General features: G+C 41.4%; 1 protein-coding gene across 1 annotated transcript in view; it reads left to right on the forward strand.

Moving 5' to 3' along the window:
* The window catches only part of UBE2R2 (ubiquitin conjugating enzyme E2 R2), a 57,937-nt gene that overhangs the window by 19,987 nt on the left and 18,251 nt on the right, over positions 1-19,699 (forward strand). The gene's annotated exons all lie outside the window — the stretch shown is intronic.

Raw genomic sequence — 19,699 nt, forward strand, 5'->3', positions numbered from 1 at the left:
GCCATAAAATATACTGGATCTGCAAAGCTGGCAATATGTCTGTACTTAGCACAAGGGCCGTTTTGCCAGCAGGAGAAAGTACTTTGTCCTGCAAAGTCTCAATTGACTCAAAGGTTTTTGGTTAGTTATCTTTGGTGTGATGTGGGGTTTTTCATTGGCTTGGTTTTTTTTAATATCATCTTTGTAAGTAGTGGTCTGGTGTTAGTTTCAGCATCTGAGTCTTCTTTTTCTGCTTTCATACATTGATACGTGCTTTGAATGATGCCTGGTTGGGAAGAGGCTAACTGAAAATATTGCAGAGTAACTTGAGCAGCAAACAGTGTGCTACTCAAATGAGGCTAACTTCTATATAATGAGAGTGAAGGAGGATGTTTTGAAACTCGTCTCTTTTTACAGGAGGCAGTTAGAGCTGTTGACATATTTTGAGGGTAAGTTGTGTTACTGCTTGTGTCACATCCACTGTGACGAGGCTGTGACTTGCTGGGGTCTCTTGAACCTACAAAGTTAATCCAGCCCACGAATACAATAAGGGGTTTGTGAATACTGATGAGCTGCAGAAATGATGGTTACTCTACAGTTTTTTGTATGCAAATATAAATAAATTAGAGCCCTCTTGAAAGCCCAGCGTACTCTGGAGGATGGTGACACAAGATTTTTGCTGAAACTGGGCTCTATAAGAGTTGGCTTCTGGTGAGTGTTTGCTTCTTCCACTCTTCCAAAAAAGTCAAACATAGTATATTAATGACATGCTCCATGGAGGTACATGTACTGCTGAGGCTGTAATTCTAAAATGTGTGTTATAAATCAGGCGATCCTGAAGTCTGGCCAAAATTTACTGGCTTAACTGTCTTTATCACTAAACAAGCAAGCAGGTCACTAATTTAACTTGTTTAGATTATTTTTCCCTGCTGCCATTCCCCTGCCCTGTACCTGCCAGGATATTATTGAGTGTTTGAATGGGAAGGAAAACTGTTTTGTCTTCCCAAGGTAGAAAAGTACTGATAGAGTATATATGTGTGCATGTATTCAGATTATCAGCAGAGTATTAACAGCCAAGGCCACAGCTGACAGTATACAGAACTGCCTCAAGAATCTTATACTAAGAAAGGCAACACAGGCATTTGTAGAGGATTTCCGTAGTATCTAAAGGCTCCTGGTTGAGATTTTTTTCGGAGCATGCAATCCCACACTTGCTGAAAGATTCAACTTGGTGGTTGGTCTAGCATTGTACTGACTGAACTGTTGATACTTAACTCTATAAATAAAGGATTACTTCTTCCAAAATAAACAATTTCAATTAAAAATTAGGGATGTTCTGGCTAGTTTGTTATCTGTCTGCACAGTAGTGCCAGGAGGGGTTGGGAGGAGGAACCTCTGTTGTGACTTGCACCGGTTTGTCCTTCTCTTCTTGCTTAAAGCTAGTTTGGATGCTAAGTTGTTTTTAAGCAGTAGTACTGAGGATTTATCAGACCCATAGTTGAATATAAGAGACAGGAAACAACAATTTATACACTTCAGATTTTGTGGCATTCAAATGCCAGTGACAGTGCTGCCCACAGTGTCATCATTCATCAGGTTCTTAATAGTCTACTTGACGTAGTAATTCCAATTGCTGCTTTCATCCCGATTTGTCAACGCATTGACTGTGGTGCTTGTTTGGGACCCTGAGCTGTCCTGATGGGTGTGTAACTGTCCTGATGGGTAACCTGCTCTTACAGTACCTGTTAGACCTCAGTTGTTAAAGATGCTGTAAATCAAAACAATCTCTGGGAGTGTTTTGGCACTGAGCTCCCAGTGCATTGCTGTTTCCCTCAGCAGCTGCTGTGCTGCAGCTGCTTGTGCACAGGCACAACTGTGCTCATGAGCATCCTCATAACTGCTGCTCTGAATGTCTGTAGTGGAGCAGGGAAAGCATGGAAGTAATGAGCTAGCTTGATACTGAGAAGATACTTGATGATGTTCAAACATAGGTGGGGAAGGAGTGCATCTTAACTAGTGAGAAAAAACGAAACATAAGCACAGGTTTTTAGAAATAATTTGAAGTTAGTTCTGTAGAAGTTTGAGTTAGTAGAGTGGATACTTTCTACCATGCTGGACAGCTGTAACTATGAAGTTTACAAGGATGACACTTCCTCTTTGCAATACCTTCTTGGAATTGGAGTCTCCCTGCTCAATTGGGAAGTCCAAGCTGCATTGTTAATATCTTTTTACAACTAATTTTCACCTGTGCTCAACATCTAGTACTCATTGAGCTTTCTCAGTGCTTTAATGAGCTCACTGTAACATTTTCTGTTGTTCCAAAGTGCCTTCTCACTGTTGACAGGTTCTTCACACTGATCTCCAGGTGTTAGTTAGAAAGGTACATTATTTGTCAATAGAATGGCCTTATTAAGGTTTAGGGCTTGACATGCTTCAATTTTCTCAGACCTAGGGGGAGATTAATAAAGCTTGGGAAGCAGGATATACCACTCATAGTGGGCACAAAGAATACAAAGTTTACCAGCCACAAGGACGTTTGGCAGAACTCCCAAGATAAGGAAGAAACTAATAAAGTCAGCAACTGAGAAATCAGCTCCAGATGGATGAAAAGTAATTCTGGCAAGGGAAGATGAGGACCACCAACTCACAGACCACTGGCCCAAGAAACCCACTGACTCAAAAAAAACCAAACCTGCTTATTAGTCTGTGTGCTCTACAAAGTGAGGCAATAATTTAACTAATAGAAGAAAAAATACTAACTAATGAGGGAACTCTATAACTTGTAGACAGTGAACATTAACGCCTTTGTTTGCTAAAATGTATGAAAAATGAAAGGTTTTGATAGTTTTTGTGCTGGCTTTGTGGATTCACCAGCCTGCATTTCTGTGCAGAACTGTAAATAAATACCTCAACTCTGTGTGGGGATCAGCCTCTTGCGCAGTGGGTGAAAGAAACCATTTTGGGACAACAACACTATAGTACAGTGAAGCTGACTGCATGGAAAATGAGCTTGAAAGAATCTCCAGATCTCACTTTGGTACTAATATGAGTTTACTTCCAACAGTTGAGATTTGAATCAAACTGTCATATATTAATTTTTTGTCCTTTCCAATACTGATTTATGTACTAGATCACAACTGCTTTTTTCTGCTCAGTCCACTGTTTCGTCCTTGGTGCTGCCTGGAAGTTTTAATAAAATACTTAAGGCAGCTGAACTTGCTAGGTGTATTTTGATGGGGAGGAAAAGAACAACAAAAGAAAGGCTTTAAATATGGCTTGGTCATCCACTGTAAATTAATACAGGCATTTGTGCAAGGAGTTAGTAGCAAATGTAGATGAAGTGCTGAATGCAGAGTGTCAGCCTGTCTGCCTGAGACACCAGAGGCTCACCTGGGGTCTCTGCAGAGTGTTTTGGCTAAGAATATCAGCATATAACTTGGTAATCCTGATCTTTCATGTTAGCAGGAAAGCAGTTCTCAGTTAACCTTATATATGTTAATTTTCCCACAGCCTTTTTTTTTATTTAGCATTATGACAGTTTGGGAAGTACCAGTTGAACTGTGTAGCACATAAAGAAATAATACTGGGATAAATATGTCTCTCTGAAAGCATCCTCTGAGAGGAATCCAGGAGTCTTAAATGCTGACTTCTGGCGTGTGGGTAGTCAGTTTGGTGTCTTCTCTGAATCTTTCCTGTACAGACAGCTAAGTGCTTCAGGGCTGTGAAGTGACAGACTGAAATGGCACACATAGTACCTAAAATAAATGAGGATTTTAGACTATTCTAGGTGATTTAGACTAAGTTAATCAAATAGGTCAGTTGCTGAAGACTAATAGCTGTCAAGACGTCAAAATAGCAAAATACTACCAGGTAGAAAATAATTAAATTACCGTGTAGAAAACACTGAATTTGGTGCTTTTTGTTTACATTTTGGGGGCAGGGTAAATGTGTTAATGAAATTAAGGGTGTTTTCTTTAGATCACCAAGGGGTGGCAATGTGGTTCCAGTAAGTGAACTGAATGATCATTTAGCTTGCTCCTGTACTTCATTTTGGTACTTTGTGTGTAACTGAGGTGGATTTTGTACTGATGTCTCTGCAAATCTCCTGTGGTAAGTAGGGTCTGACCTAGTAAAAACATTACTGAGATGGGAGTGCCCTGGGTCCCCAGACATACCGTGCTTCTGCATGTGCAGTTCATGCTCCAGATTCTATAGAGGAACTGCTGCTCTGCCATGCAGACATTGCTTAGCAGTTGTGAAAATGCTGGTTGTTAGAGTGGGATTGCAGGCATTTTTGCCATAGTACACAACTTGAACCAAGCAGCTGCAGCTGGTTTCCTGGGATACCAGAGCAGAAGCCATGAACAGATTAGATGTTGTTCCCCTTTTGCTCTTGGACTCATTGACTGGCTCATCAGTGTTGTCTAATCAACTTACATTGCAGGTTTGTTTGAAGTGTACCATATTTGAAATGGATTAGCAAAATCAATATGATGTAGTTTATTTTGTAGCACATGAAGCTGAAAGCTGGTGATACAGTCAAAGGCAAGGGTCTTTATCGTGCCCTCTGCTTTCTGTGGTAGGTACAGGGCATCTACCTGTGTAGCTCTCAAGTACCCTGTTAGGAAGGTTAAGGATTCTTGGGCATGCTGCATATTAATGTCAATGCCTGTCTTAAAATGAGATTGTCAAGCCTTCTGATTTTTTTTTTTAATACCTATATGAGTTAAATGATTTCTTACTTTTTATACTGATGCTGAAAGTTGGCAAGCTCTGACCTAAGCACTTCAGATAGCAAAAAGTTCCTTGAAAAGCAATCTTTTTTAGAGCTTTTCTTTTGACATAGTGAATACTGAACAGTAACCTTCAGAACAAAACTAACATAGTTTCTGTAACAGGAATTTTTAGGAAATCTCTTCCCATTTGTGATGGTAATTCTTTGGGGTGGAGAGGATAACTTCTCTGAACTTCAAAGCATAGCATGCTAATTTGAAACCCTTTTGGGTGTCTTGAATTGCAGCCTGTTTGAGAGGTAGATCCTTACCCTACTGATAAGTGTGGTTTGGTTTGAACACATGTATTTAACGTTGGTGATGTTGACAATGGACTGAGGTTAGTACACTTGAAAGTCCTTCAGCAGCATTGTGGCTGAGAAGGGAGCAGACTGAGCATAAAGAAATATGTACCTAATGGTACCCTGCTTAGGATCCTCATTCAGAATTTTTTTTCACTTCCTCTGCTTCTAAATTGGAGTTGAAACGGAAACATGAATAACTGATGGAGTAAATACTATATGTGAGTCCTACTTCCTGGGGTAGTAATGGCTTTCCACTCCTAAATTCACATGACAATGGTAAATGTGCTGTCTCCTTCTCCAGCAGATTTCAGAAAGCACCAGCTTCTGCTGACCTAATTGATGCCAAAAGTGATAATTAAATTTCTAAAAAACTCTGAAGATAGTTCTATTAGAGTAGGTATTCATGACTGTTCTGTTAAGTGGGCGCAAAGTGGGATTCAAAAGGGTTTCTCTCATCATTGTATGATTGCTTAGTATTGCTGTGCAGGGGAGAAGAGCTCTGCTGCTACTGCAAAGCATCTTTGTAGTAAGATGTTTGTATTGATATGTAAGCATTGCTTCTGGGTGTGTTCAGGTGCACTGAAGTGTTTTGTAAGAAAAACAACCCAGGGGGTTTGGTTCTATTGTTGTACTCCAAGACATATGTACGGTTATAAGAGCAGTGTGATTAATTAAAATTAACAAGTTCAATATGATAGTACTTGTGTGAACATTAAAATGGGCACTCGTGATGTTCCTTGTTCATGAGTTTGGCGCATAGGAAAAAATGGTGCTATGTCATGGAACCACTTTGTACTTTAAAGTCTGACAGTTACTGTGTTTCGGGTGTTAGCCATTATGAAAAGTAAGTTTGTTGGACTTAACTGCAGTACTATGGTGTAATCCTCTGCTTCCAGTGGAACGGTTAAAATCCAAGTAGTTTTGGACATCTGCAGGATATTCTGTCTTGCACCAAATCCATCAATATTGGGTATAGAACAGTATAAAGTTGAGCAGGCAAGTGTAACATGAAAGGTCAGATGTGCAGAGATCTTTAGAGACAGTTGTACTTGCTTGGTTGAGCTGTTTATGTGCCTGACACATAAATTTGTGATGGTATGGCTGAGGTCTATCTTAGGAGTGATTTTGTGAGTGTATGTTGCACCGGTCACCCAAAACCCTGCTTCAGTGTACTTTATAGGAATCAATTGGGCTGTTCCTAAGGTGCATCATCTTTTTCACAGGGCCAGTTCAGGACTGGAGGGATGTGGAGGCAAATTGTCTGGATCTGGAAATGCATAACCCTTTTAGGACAGCAAAGAAGACCCTTGGATCTGATAGTTTACTCTTCAGACTATTGTCAGTGCCCCTGAAGGTCATTGTTCTTGCAGTGTCTGATGGGAAACAGTCTCACTTGAAAATGCTTTTCCTTAGAGGCAGTAAATACTGGGGCAAGGTTAGGTAGGAGGGACTGAGCAGCAGCTCTAGTAAATAATACTAGATGTTCAAGAATAGGAATGGAAGGGTCTTTGTGGGTGATTTTTCTGGCAGGCTGCTTGGAATGAGTTTGTGCAGTTGTCCCCCTCTCCACCACCCTTATAGTGCAGGTATTCCCCCCATGTCTTCCTCAAAACTCTTCGTAGTATGACATGGGTGCGTAACCTGGGATTTTTTGTGAGCTGCTCTGTGCCAGTATTGCCTCTTGTATGGCTAGATACTTTTAAAACTGAAAACTTATAGCATGAAGCTTTTCTTAGGCTAAAATCTCCATCCTGTAGCTGTTCATATAGAGAAAAGCAGCTGAGAATAGCACAGAATAAAGCAGCTACTGGAAAACAGTTGACTCCTGTTGGTCACATTGTGGTGTTCCCCCATCCCAGCCAACTCTGTGATCTCTCCCCAAATCTGCCAAGGCATACAGAGTTCTTAAATGTACATCATTGTATGCTTTCTCCACAGTAGCATCTGCAGAACTCTGGGTTTTTTCCCTAGGAAATGAATTCCATGCAAGAGTAAGACTCTAACCATGTAAAGGTATACCTTTGTAAGCAATGTAAGTGTAAAGAAATTATTTTTGTCTTCCAGTCATTGTGCGGTATAATTTTCATCCAAAGGTCTAACATAGCAGCATAGTTTCCTATATTTATAACTTAAATAATGCTTATTATTTTACATAGTTTTTGTTACATTATTTTCTAGGCACAGGATACCTCTTTATTTCATTATATCCAGGCCTTCTAAAACACACCCTGACAACTAGCAATTTCTATAAACATACTGATCATATATAGAAGTCAAATAGTTGTATAATTTTCGGTAGAATTTGGGAAAATAAAAATTGGCACCAGTTCTATTATTTGATTTGGGAGAAAGTCTACTGTGCTTATCAGGAGGAGTGTAGGAAAGATGGAGATCTGTATTTGTCAGACAAATCTTTTGGCTGTGAAAAAGCAAACCTCTGAAGTACTTTGACAGTGTCTAGCCTGCAATTGTTGTTGCAAAGTGCTGAAACAGCATTAACTTTTTCAGCATCTGAACCTTGTAACTACAAACAAAAGATAGCTGTTTCATTCAATGCTTGATGCCAGAGGCTCCAGTTCTTTAAGGGCTCGTACTGGAACCTAAATGGTATGTGAGACAATGCAACCAAATCGCCAAATGCGTTTTTTTTATTTTCTTTTGTGCTAGGCTAAAGAAGGTGTTGCGTCAATATTAATGCTTACCAAAAAGAGTAATGTTACAGGGCCTCCTGATAGAGTGAAAGCAGCTTTCCAGTTACATGCCACATCAGTGTGGCTGCAACAGGTCACAAGATTGGAGAAACTCCACAGTTTGACACCTGCTGGTCTTGCCAAATGAGTTTCAACAGATATTATCAAAGTTCACGCTCCGGGAAAGTCGTTTTGCAGCAACTAAACATTCTCCGGTGTTGTTACCTGTGGAAGATACTGCTCTAATGTCACTGTAAAGTTACTCAAAGGATGTGTTTCTGCAGTGCAAGGCTTTCACATCCTTGCCTTCTGTGTACATAGACAGTTTGTTTAAAAATAGTGGTCTGCCTGTGTCAATATAACTTACTGGAGAAAACTGGTACCAGCACTGCTCCCTATTCTAGGAAACTTTGAGAATTCTTGATGTAATGACTGAGAAGGGGCACAATTAGGGATTATTAAGCCATGCATTAAACCAAAAAAAGTCAAGAGAGGATGATGGTTTGCTCTTTCCTAATTCAAGAACGAATATGCATTAAATAGAACTATGAAGTGAGTCAAAACAAAAGTGGATTTTTGACACAGTGTGCAGTTTAAACTGTAGAACTCACTGCTACAGGAATTTGTGCATTTACCTCCCTGCAAAAAATACTAGTCTGAAAGAGATTAAACAAGTTGTCAGGATATACCTTTATTCTGTTTTTGCACTAAATATTGCCTACAAGCTGAAGAAGTCAAGAAGCAAGCTGCTTGGTTCTTGAATCAAGGCAAGGTAAAATTTGTAGGTAGAGCACTGTTGAAAACATGCTATTTGGTCCCAAGTGTGTGTGTGGCTTGCAGGCCACATTGCCAGTAACTTCACTAGGAGTTGTGTCTGTAGGCTATGTGAATGCCAGCAAGGCTCTTAGCTTAAGCATCTGCTAATTCATAATCACATCTACTTCATCACCACTAGAGGCTCCTCCAAGTCATGCTTTGGATTCATTTCTGTGGCAGGAAGCAGCTTATACTCTAAGTAGCATGCAGATATCTGAATCTGTCACTGTAACACGTCTTTACATGCAGTGAATTAAATTTTTTTTTACATCAAAATACAGCCATTCTCTTGATACTATGGCTGAATTCAAATCATCTGTTTGAAATAGTTACTGATAATTAACTACTGATGAACCTTAAAGCATCAGAACCTAGAAGCTTGGATTACTTGCTAGTAGGTGGAAAAAACAGTCACAAAAATATTTAACAGTGAGTGAAGGTAAATAATTTTAACATGAACATATTTTATCCTAGCATAGATAAGGCTTTAATTACCAGCACAGGTTATTTTGTGGTTCATAGGCTTCATTGTGTAACTGGGGTAGGTTTCCCATGACAGGGCTGTACTTACAAAACACTGTTGACTTTTGCTGTAAAATGCTTATTACTGCATTGTAATTTGATAAAAGTGTATCAGGTGCAGGGTGTCTTATCTAATGGCCTAACAACATGGAGACTGAAGTTTTCAAGACTCAGTCTGATCAGACAGGAAAGAATATCATCGTGGGATTGTCCAGCACACAGATATGGATGAATTTTCTGTTCTTGCCAGTCTTGGGGTTTGGTAGCCTTGGTTTATTCTATACATGATCAAGTCTAGTGCTCAGTCTTAGTTTTTTGCAGATGTGTGGGTATCATTTTTCTCTGGATGGAATAAGAGAACCTGGTTTCCAAACCGACTATATGGATGCTGCATTTTCTGAGTGTGGGAGTGTGTTGGAGCACTGTACTTGAGCTATCAGACAGTGTGCATTCTTATAAGTGGTCTCTGTAGTAACATTTGTTGATACTGTTATTGAGAAAGTGGAAGAGCATTTAGCTGAGTCTTTGCCGGAAGGGAACATGCCTTGTTTCTGAGGAGGCTTCAACATATGAACTTGCTATGTGGTTACTGGCATATGCATGAGAATGCTGTGGATGATCATATTTTATCTGTTTCTCTAGCATTTAGCTAAACATTTAAGACCTTGGCAAGCAGAGCTGAAAAGTAAGTTATCCAAGAATTGTAAGAGGGTAGATCCCAGAAGAGTCTAAGTAGAAAATGATATCTCACAATAGAAAACTTGTTATGTCTGGAAGTACCTTTTTTTTTTTTCCTTCAGATATCACCTGTTCCTAGAAATCTTTTTAAATGCAGCACCTCATGCAAGAGCTCTTGCTGTCAGCCTGATACTGCAGTTCATCTTGTTGCTCACCTTAGACTGGCCTGCTTTTTTCCCCATTGTTCGGTTTGGGGGCTTTTTTTCAGCAGCACTCCAGTGCTGCCTGCTAGGAGCAGACTGTAGATCTGCCATAGATCTCATCATCGCTATTATGCCACTCACATGTGATCTGTCACACAAATTTCTTCCAAAGTTAAGTCAGATATGACACTTTGAATCAAGAACTATATCTAGGACATGCTTAAATATATGAAGAAAAATTAAATGAGTTCCAATTTCCCTTCAGATCCTTTCTTTGTACGGGCAGGAAATAGTGCATAATGTTGGTGAGGTAAAAATGAAACTTTAAGGGTTGCTTTTAGTCACACAATTGTACAACTTTCCTTTGACTTTCCTACAAGTTCCATCTTTCTTCATCCAAATTATAAGATCCCTTTTCCTGTATTCTCATCTTACACCTGTCTCATTAATTTTTTGCCTTGACCTTAGTCCTCTTAACCTGTGGTAGGCTTAAGTGGTTCTTCCTCACTGCTACTCTCACCTGGTACACCTTCAAACTTAATGGTTCCAATTAATTAAATACAGGCTTGAATTTCAAGGCTGTGTGTGCTTGTACCAAGCTTGTTTGACTGCAGTAGTTCTGCTTTTATAAGTATAAATGATACCTTAAATTATGCTGCACTGCAGATGACTCAACCTGCTTTGCTCCCTTTGCTGACTCTTTCAGGAGATTTTTCAGCAAATTGAGGTTTCTGGCTTTATCTGGATGTTGCATTAGTAATTGACATGGCAACTAGTTAGAACATAGGTAGAAATATTAATGCTAGTCTTCACTTCAGAGTTATACTTGTGTCTTGTATATCCATAGTAAAGTTTTACTGGTTGTAATGCTGTGACCTCCAGATCCTCTGAAGCACAAGGCAGAGGCGAAAAGAGGTGAAGAATGACAGAATGCTGAATGCCTCTTTTAATTTGACTCCTCACTAGCAAAAAAAGCCCACTCAAAACATGTTACTGTAGAAAGAATAGCCTGGGGAGCAAGGATGTCTGTGTATCTGCTAATTCATTTATCCAAGCTAAAACTTTATACTTGTTCTGGTCAGAGCAGCCTGTGATAATGGAGCTGGCAGGTGCATCATGCAATAATGGGAAAATTTGCCTTTGTGTCTCAGATATAATCTTCTCGCTAGCAAGTACCTTTTGACACAGTGCTGGCTCCTGCAGTGAACTGGAGGATGCTGTGCAGGGGCCAGCTGGTGGACATTTATCAGACTTCACTTGTGCAGGATTGGAGATGCTTTTCAGATGGTTGTACACTGGGTGGGGCTATGCATAATACAGTGTATCACTATAGGGTTATACATCTAGACTAACACATTGTTATTGGGTCTCCACGCTAGGAGATGGTGCTGCTGATTTAGCTGTTTGCTTGGTAGCGGTACAGTCCAGCAGACTTGTTTGCTACCGCTCAGTCTGCCTAGATTTACTGCCTGTGTCCAGCTTCAAGCAGGAGGGCTTATGATCAGTAATGCAGTGGCTGAAAAATAAGTGATAAGGCTGCAAGAGTACTTTGTTGGCTTCTGCATGGCAGCCAGAATAAATAAAATTTCAACTGTAGTTCCTGAGTGCTGCCATTCACCTTCCTGAAGCCTGTGTCCCTTATTTAAAGAAAGGCTGCTGGTATGCCAGCTCAAGAAGTCTCATCAGAGAGCTGCTGCCTGCCATGCTGGGAAAGGCGAAGTTGTGTAACACTGCAGCACAGTGCTAGCGTTTACACTTAAAATACTATAAATATGCCTTTCCCCTTGCTGCTTATGAAAGAGGTGACTGCATCAAGACCTGCCCTGTGTTTTTAGTAAAACATGTGATAGGCTGTCCCGTGAGGAGATCTTTCCTCTTGCATCCAGCCTGGCTTGCATAGGAATAGAATCAAGGCAATTAGTCATTCACTGACTCATGAATAGTACTGCTTTAAAGAATTGGCTAAAAATAGTAAAAACAGGCTGAAGGAAAGGGTGTTCTCACATTGAGCTAGCTTGGACATCACTCAGCAGGTACAAATGGTATGACTTGGTTCACAGAGCAACAAAACAATCTGCTGTGTTTTGGTAAAGATGCAAGTATTGGAATGAGTAAGTTCACAGACACTCTGTCCAACATTTTTGGGAAAATTGGGAAGTGTTTTGGCCCCGATTAATCACAGAACTTTAAGAGTTTGGGAGGGACCCTTAAAGATCATACAGTCCCAATCCCCCTGGTGTGGGCAGGGACACCTCCCACTAGACCAGGTTGCTCAAAACCTTATCCATCCTGGCCTTGAACACTTGCAGAGATTGGGCATCTACAGCTTCTCTGGGCAACCTGTGCTGGTGTCTCACTACCCTCACAGTAAAGAGTCTGTTCCTAATATCCAACCTCATTTTCTGCTCTTTCAGTTTGTGCCCATTACTCTTTGTCCCATCTATAGTTCCTGATGATGAGTCCCTCTCCTGCTTTTGTATAGGCCCCTTCAGATACTGAAGGGTTCCTATGGGGTTTCCACGTGACCTTCTCCTTGCCAGGCTGAATAGCCCCAACTTTCTCAGTCTGTCTTCATAGGGGAGGTGCTCCAGTTCTCTCAGCAACTTTGTGACTTCCTCTGGACTTGCTCCAACACTTTCATGTCCTTCTCTGTGCTGGGGTCACCAGAACTGTATGCAGTAATCCTAGGGGGATGTCACAAGAGTAGAGGGGATAATGACCACCCTCAACCTGTTGGCCGCAATTCTTTGGATTTATCCCAGGGTACATTTGCCTTTCTTGGCTGTGAGTGCTCACTGCTGGCTCACATTGAGTTGTATATCAACCATCACCCCCAGGCCTTCTCAGCCAGGCTCTTTTCAATCACCCACTTCTCTGTGGGTGTGCCACAGTCCAGATGTAGGACCTCATACTTTGCTTTGTTGAACTCCATGATATTTACACAGTCCCACCTCTCCAGCCTGTCCAGGTCCCTCTGGATGGCATCCCTTCCCCCCATAGTGTGACTGCACTACAGAGCTAGATCAGTAGTATCATCAGTGAAAATTTACTGAGGGTGCCCTTAATCCCACTGTTAATTAATCCCACTGATAAATTACCAGGATACATCTAAAGTATGTATGCTGTCTCACAGTTAACCATTCCATAGATGTGCCTGTGTAAATCTGTGTCAAGAAAATATGAATTACTTATCCAGTAAAGTTAAATTCCAAATGGTGAGATTGAACAAAAAATTGAAGATGTCATAGCCTAGTTCAATTCTTACTAAAGAGACGGTCTTTTGGACCCTGAAGCCTGGCAAGTAGAGAGAGGTGCCCAGATTGACAACCCTCTACATATGTAATTGGAGGACTTCCACATATGGTCCCAAAGATGCCAGTAATGTACCGTGATACTTTGAGTAGGCTGTCTCAAATATTCCCACCACTGCTCCACCAAAACTGTTGTTTTTACAAATGGAAGGAGATGGAAAATTGCAATGTCTGAGGCAGAGAGAAACTGTATCTAAAATAGTTATGCTTATGTGGGAGCGTTACCAGTTCAGGTATCAGCATGCTCTGTTACATGTGTAGTTGGGTATTTAAGTCCCAGCATCTACTCTGAGGCAAAGGCCTAGGGGGAGATGCATGATTTGGTTTAAACTTTAGATGTGTTATCCTCAAGTATCTCTGGCTCCTTCAGCAAGTATCAGGCTGCACAGGAAAACTTAAGTTTGGACATAAGTATAACATTTGGAGTTATTCTTCCTATTTTGTCTAAATGGGGAAGCTGGTGTGTTTGTACAGATGTAAATAAGAACTGAGTCATCTGTTTCCGCCTGGAAAATAGTCACAGAGAGTAGCCTCTCTGCATAGCACACACAGAGTGATCCCGATCTCAAGCCTGTGTACAGTCTGTGGGCAACCTGAAGGCATCAAATCCAAGGGCAAAATCTCCCCACAAAGAAGCCTTCAGGCATGGCAGAAATCTCTTAACATCTGGCCTGTCATAGTCTCTGATTTTTTTCCATCTTAATCTTTTTGTCTCCTAAAATGAGGCCTGACCCTGGGTTGAAGGTTAAATTGAGGGTGCAATCTTGTAATATTTCAGCATGGAAGTTTCTGGGAAAATACATAAACCACAAGATGACATCAGCTTTCTCTTGTGGGAATCTGAAATTGCTTTATTGTTTGGCCCCTGTGTCAAAGCTCAGTGAAGCTGTTGAACCAACAGCTTGTCCTGTGAAAGAGAATCAAGAAGTTCTGTTTGGTGGTGTGTCTTACATAGCTGCTGGTCATGGCCTTTTAAGTGATGAGATAGCAGACAAGAGCAAAAGCTGTGTGAAAATGGGCAGGTTATAGAATAACTACTTTGTTGTTTCAGGATGCCACTGTTTCCTACTCAGTATCTCTTGCTGAAGGTTGCGTCTCCTGCACTTGTTGAAATGATAGCATTTTCTGTAGTATCATGAAAAGTCAAGAGCAGTGGAAATGGACCTGGCAACTATTAGCTGAGTGTAGATGGATGCTTTTGTAATCTAGCCCTTTACCCGCTTTGGTCTGGGTTGGATGACTTGCCAACAATGTCTACTTTAGGAACGTAGCAGATAATATGTTACAGAAATATTTAATAACATTTTACTGTTAAAAGAAGTTCTGGGAAAAGGAAATCTAGTTTGTCCCAGAGGAAGCCTTCCACTGAAAACAACAGATTTAGTTGTGCCCCAGATAACTAAATTAGGAAATGTTTACAAGATATGGTTTAGTGTGAAACGAGAATGGGCTGGTGCCTGTCAAACCAGTCTCTGTGTAAGCTAGCCTTACTTCTTGACTCATCATTGCTCTGCTGATATTTGGCTCTATTTTCTTTTTTGTTTAGATGTTTCATGTCCTCATGAAATCTAGTTCATTCTTCCCATTCAGATCTTTGTGATTTAAATTCCTTTTGAAACAGTGCAGGTAATGCAGGACATCAGGGGTTTTCTGCTGTTACTGTTCATATGGCCACTTCAGCATCAAGGAAGTTATCAGAACTCACAAGACTTCAGTAGCCTGGTCACTCATCTTGGGTCAGAGATGTGCTCCTATTCTGTGAAAGCACAACAGATGTCAATAAACACTGATACAGTGCTGCTGGGAAATAAAGCAATAACTGCATTTTAAGTATCAGGCTAGCCAACTCTGCCACAAGAAATTAATTAGGCCATAAGCCATAAACAGAGGTGAAATAGCAGTGTTGGCCCTACATTCATTTTTGCCTCAGCAAGTAATTGACAGTGCGGTAGGACTGGCTGTAATGCTGTTTTACATGTTGTGAGCTGGATGATACTGAGGTACTTTAAACCTCACTGCTGTGAGAAACTGGCTGCTGGTACTGACTGCTGACCTCTACTGAACGTGCTTTCCAGCACATAGTGTTTAATATTGCATGCACTAATCCAGGCTTAATGTGAAAGAGGAGATTCCACTAAATGAATTGCATAAATGCGTGATGCACCAGAAGCAGGAAAGGGCATTTTGTGGGATTAGATACAAACACTTAACCTGGTAATGGCCTGTAGTTCCTGCTCTCACCTTGTATATTCAGCGTGTGGAGCAGTCAGCAGGAGCACAGTGGGGAGCCTGGTTGTGCCCCTTAAGAAGGAAAGTGAGGAGTCCTTGTGCTGTCTTTGAGTCTACTAGGGCAGGTGGGTTATCTGTAAGAGACCTTGATGATACCTGCACAGAGTCAATAGGAGCTTATCTGTGGGCTGACTGTAGCAGATAATTACAAATATCAGAAAAACAGTTTAAAAACTCAAACCACTTCCTTTGTATCTGATCTTAAATACAATTTGCTAACAGTCCTTGCCCTCACTAATGCAGAATTTTAGAGGGGCTGGCATTAAGGGGCTTGCGATGTTTTTGAAAAAAAAAATCTCTAAATGGCACTTTCAGGAACACCACACAGCTGCAATTTATGCTGGCCACTATAAAAGCTGATGGTGTTCCCCATTATCCTCAAATCAGATCAGTTGTGATCCTGGTGGCTTTCTGGGAAATGTATGTGCTTCCCCCATGACCTGTCTGCACTGGGCAAGTAGGATGAATTCAACATTCCTTCCCTTTCTGTCTAAAAATCAGGGGTCTCAGTTTTGCCAGCTTGAGATGGATGTAAAAAAATCAGTGTCAGACTGCTGAAGTGTCATTTGCAGCTAGGCTGGTACGAGGAGTGAGGCTAGGAGGGAATCCTGCCTGTGTTTTAATGACCATGCTATTGCTGATCCAGACTAGGATGCTCTTGCCCATCTGGGCACATGTTGACTCATTTTCAGCCACTGTCAACCAGGTCCCCTAGGTCCTTTCCTGCCAGGCAGCTTTCCAGCCTCTCTGCCCCAAGCCTGGAGTGCTTAAAATAGTTGTGACCAAGTATAAGTGTTGAGTCAAGTGTGTGGCAAGTTCTCAAGAAACAAAATTGCTGTAATAGTTATTCATAATGACTGAATCAGTGAATAATTCAGTGGTTGGCAGAAATACTAGGTTTATATTTTCAGTCACATAAGATCTAGTGAGACTGTGTGTTTTTCTGGCATACATAGCAGAACCTGTGCCTTTGTCTTATCCAACCTAAAGAAAATTGACAAACCTGAAGTGCAGTCTCTGTTGAAGATGCAGGGGAGCAGTACAACAGGAAACAAAGTTACTATGTTGGTAGCAATATTCTTAAAATATGTGCTATGGTGTAATTTGGAAGTTGAAGTTCTTGTGGCAGCTCTAAACGTCTGTAAAGGGCTGTATCTTCTTCCAGGCTGAACTATTTAGAAGAATTTATTATTTTTCTAGGGACTATAAGCATGACTAGTTACAAACTGGGGAAGGGAGGAATGAGGTGATTGGTGGCTGGTCTTCACCTTCCTGGCTGTTGAGTATGTTCAGTGATGTCAAGGAGCCATGGCATGCAGCTGGCTAAAATCATAACCAAAATAGGATTATTTCTGTTTTGTTTAAGTTCAGTTTGAGGAGTCAGGCAAGTGGTGAATGCAGGAACTGTTTGGAACTTGAAGGGGAGAACTGAGCTGCATCTTTAGTCCTCTTAAATTAGTTTGTGTGGCTGTAACTGGGTGTCTTGGTTTAGGAAGACAGGTATCTGCTAGGTAGAATTACAATCAGAGGCTCTTTGGCAAAGATTTGGGAAATAGGAATAGCAGTTTTTTATTAGTATGTAATACAAAGCAAACAAACACAAAAAAAACTCCCCCCCCCCCCCCTCACCAAACAACTACAGCATTAATGACAAACGACAACAGTACCAAGAACTTTGAGGGCTTTGTTTCACAAAACCCAGGGCAGTTTGGTTTCGGTGTCCCTGCAGGATCCTCAGAGCACCAAGCTGGAACAGTGGAAAAGTCCCGGGCTGGTAGCTGGGATGGCAGGGTGTCCCGGCAGGCAGGGGCAGGATGTCCCGGCAGCGCAGGGGGTGCAGGGTCACGCTGCAGCAAGAGGAGCAGCGCCGAAGGAGCTGAAGGCGAGGCAGAAAGCGGCCCAGCTTCTGCGAGTGGCAGAGAAAAACTCAGGATTCAGGTCGAACCGGTGATAGTAGATTTCTCAGGACTGGATCCTTTTGGCTACAGTGAAACTCCTCTAGCTAGCAACAGCCGTTCTCTGCTCGGCGTGCTTTGCGGCGGCTGAGCTCCTCGAGGAGCGGCAGACTCGCGTCTCCCCGAACGCCGGAAGCAGAAAAGCACGCAGCTGCCTCAAGCTTTATCTTTTATCTGCGTTATCTCCCCCTTCCACCTTTTGTCTACCTCTTTGTTTCGGTTAAGTACTCTCCAGTATCCAACACTTGGTCTCTTTGGTAACTTGTGGGGAAAAAATTCTTTAGAGGAAAAAAAAGGAACAAACCTAACCCCCAACACTGGGCTAACAACAGACTCCCTGTAAACTTTGCCACACTCTAGTACCTAGCAGCCTGGCTGAGTTTAACATATTTTTTTTGCCTTATATTATTGAAATTGTAGGGAAAAACTCTTCTGTGAGCTCTATTTAACGTTAGGTTTATTGCATAATTTACTTTTCTCTTTTTTTTTTTTTTTTTTAGCATGTTTAGAATCAGGCTTTCAGTGGAGAAAAGAATGACTTGTAATTGTGGCTGTTGCTTCATCTTTGCAAACAGTCTTGCAGCTTGTCTTGGAAAATCTTGGCTTGCTTAACTCTTAAAAACTCAAATCACATTCAGTGAGAGCAGAGTAGGCTTATATAACTTTCCATGGTTTCTCTTGCAGAAGAGATGAGGTAATTCTCTCAGACTGTTTGCAATGTCCTGGAAAAATGTTTGGTTTCACTTTCAAATTCTGGATGATCTCACCATGGGGACCTGACAGTGTTGCTCATTTGGTGTGGGAAAAATCCCTGCCTGAAATTCAGGGTTTTCTGTTTCAGAGGTTTTTGACTCTGAAATCAGGTTTGTAGAGAAGCCTCACTTGCTCTATGTTCCAGTACAGAGTCTCAATGTGCTAAAGAGCTACAAACTAGTTAGAAATAGCTGATCACCATATAATGTGACTGATTTCTCTAAATATGTGATAGATTACAGGGAAGCTAGGATCTTGGCTGCCTGCATGTGGGAAGGAAAGATTTCTTTTGTTTCTCCAGTTGCATTTTCTGTTCCTAGAGTTCAAGTGAATCCTTCATGTGACACAACACTGCATTCCATAGTGATAGTTATTTTAGGCAGGTAGTCCTTTCCTAATAAAGAACTGTGTTTGTCAAACAGGAATTCGAAATCTGGAACAAACTTTCAGGATCTACAGCTTCTGCATGAGTCTGCATGACATACTGGTGCCTCCGGCTCAGCTTCTGGAGTGGTCTTGTTGAGACAAACCCCTCAGGATTAGACAATTCAAAAGCAGAGGGAGTTTACTGGGAGTAATGAGACCTGCACTCCTTGAGCAGCTGTATGGGTTATAAGCATGGCAGTGCTCGTAGTCTACTGGCACAGTTTTGGTCACCTGGAAGCTGTGGCTGTGTAGAAGACAGATTTTTCTAAGACATCTTGTAGGTAGCTCAACCCTGAGTTTTGTTGTCTTCTGCGTTTTTAATCTTGGTCCTTTTGCCATTTTATGTCTTAGATCTCATGTAACTGCATGTGAGCACAGGAATGGGCTTTCTTGGGAAAACCCCAGTGGATGGAGGAGTCTGCAGCTATATGATGCAAGCACTTGAGTTGGAATGTGCCTGTCATGGGTCAATCTCTGCTCTGCTTATAGTGCAGGGTGGCATGTTGTGGATCCAGGCATGTCCTTGCTCCAGCAGTGTGTGGTGACAAAAGCCATTCACTCACTGCTTATGGAGCAATGCCATTTGTGCAACTGGCCTAAACTATGGGATTGTTTAAGTGGATCATAAATCTCTTGGCTGTGAGTGTACTGTGACAAATCACTGCAGGGTGAGCACTCAGTGCTGCTATAACATGCCCACATAGAGTCATGAGTAGGCATCTACAGATCATAAGGCCATGTGAGCTGGTGAATTGCTTTTGTAAAGGTGAAAAAAAAACCTCCTTTTTTTGACTACCTAGCACTTTGACCCCATAAAATTTGGGTTGTTAGGCAAAGGTATGTGCTGATAAGTAAAACTGTAGTCAGGTATTTGACAGTTCTGTAATCCATTTGTTGGGTTGTTTGCTTCTGTGTTCTATGGAATAAAACTTTCCAAAGTTTCTCTTGCTGAACAAGTGGCATGGTTAGGTACTTAAGTGGAAGCAAGTGACCTGGATTT

This window comes from Chamaea fasciata, unplaced genomic scaffold (genome assembly GCF_029207755.1).
Source record: "Chamaea fasciata isolate MVZ Bird 193981 ecotype frontalis unplaced genomic scaffold, bChaFas1.0.hap1 SCAF_4, whole genome shotgun sequence".
In the NCBI taxonomy this organism is placed as follows: Eukaryota; Metazoa; Chordata; class Aves; order Passeriformes; family Sylviidae; genus Chamaea; species Chamaea fasciata.